Below are 1,491 nucleotides of genomic sequence, written 5' to 3'. Positions count from 1 at the left end.
CATATATATACTTATATATTCATATACATATATATGAAAATATATATACTTATATATATATATATATATATATATGTGTGTGTGTGTGTGTGTGTGTGTGTGTGTGTGTGTGTGTGTGTGTATACATAGTTATATATATACATACATACATATATATATACATATATATAAATGAGTGTGTGTGTGTTTGTGTGTGTATGTGTATACATATATGCATACAATATATATATATATATTATATGTGTATGTATATATTATATATATGTATATATATGTATATATACGTATATATATACATATACAGACACGTGTGTGTGTGTGTGTGTGTGTGTGTGTGTGTGTGTATGTGTGTGTGTGTGTGTGTGTGTGTGTGTGTGTGTGTGTGTGTGTGTGTGTGTGTGTGTGTGTGTGTGTGTGTGTGTGTGTGTGTGTGTGTGTGTGCCTATATGTGTAAATGTGTGTGTGACCTTTCGCGTGAGCAGGAAAGCGCTCCGGGCATTTCGTACGAGAGAGAGCCCACAGGAGAGAGAGCTTCTCGCCGTCGCCGTGAGCGCCGCCAGAGGAAGCCCGAAGAGCGAGCGACGTGCCCCGGCGCCTTTCCGTTCCTTCGCCGCCGGAAGAGAGACGTCCCCCGGATGACGAAGATGGATCATTCCCCAGCTGACGACTATCCACTACCCGTTCGGGATTTCGTAGGCTGTTGCGAGTAGTGTAGCCTTCCGTAGAGCGCAGAAACGCCAGTCTGCTCGATCGCTCTAGTGATATACCAAAGACTTAACGAACTAGCGTAGGCGTGGCTGGAGGTCCTCCGCGGCGGAGGCGTCGCCCCGCGAGGCTCCGTCGGCGGGGATGCGTCCGAGCGGTCAGACTCGCGTGCGTTAGCATTAACATATCGATTTTCTATTCATATGGATACCATATCATGAATTAAATTCAATGCATTGAATATAAATCACCATTAGAAGGTACTTTAGCGGATAAATTTATTTTCTTAACCATTTCGGACAGATTTTGTTGTATCGCGGACGTTCCGATCCTTTTACAATTTCGCCGGGCGAAAGGAGCGCCCCTTTCCTCCTAAACATCCTCAAAAATGCATAAGTTCTCGGAAACGGACCCGCCCATGCTTGGGCCGGCAATCAAGTCCTTCTGCTGCGAGACGAAGCTGCCCGCCGACTGACTGAACTGCAATTCGAAGCCTAGAGCTCAAAGCCAGAAGCTCGAAGCCCGGAGCACAAAGAAGAGCTCAAAGCCAGGAGGTTGAAGCTAGGACTCAAAGCCTGGGGCTCGAAGCAACGCCGGTCGCCCCCAAAGCTGCCTTGAGAGAGCTCGAGCGCTGACATGCCTTCCCGCCTTCGGTGCATGTCTCGGTAGAATTCTTGCAACGTAAAGGAAATCGATAGCTAGGTTTTGATCCTCTGAAAGTGAGGAAGTCCCAGTGCCCATCCCCTCCACCTTACGCCCGCGAGTCCCAGTGAGGGCGGCGCCCAC

This window comes from Penaeus chinensis, chromosome 25, assembly GCF_019202785.1.
Source record: "Penaeus chinensis breed Huanghai No. 1 chromosome 25, ASM1920278v2, whole genome shotgun sequence".
In the NCBI taxonomy this organism is placed as follows: domain Eukaryota; kingdom Metazoa; phylum Arthropoda; class Malacostraca; order Decapoda; family Penaeidae; genus Penaeus; species Penaeus chinensis.
This window is presented reverse-complemented; position numbering follows the sequence as displayed.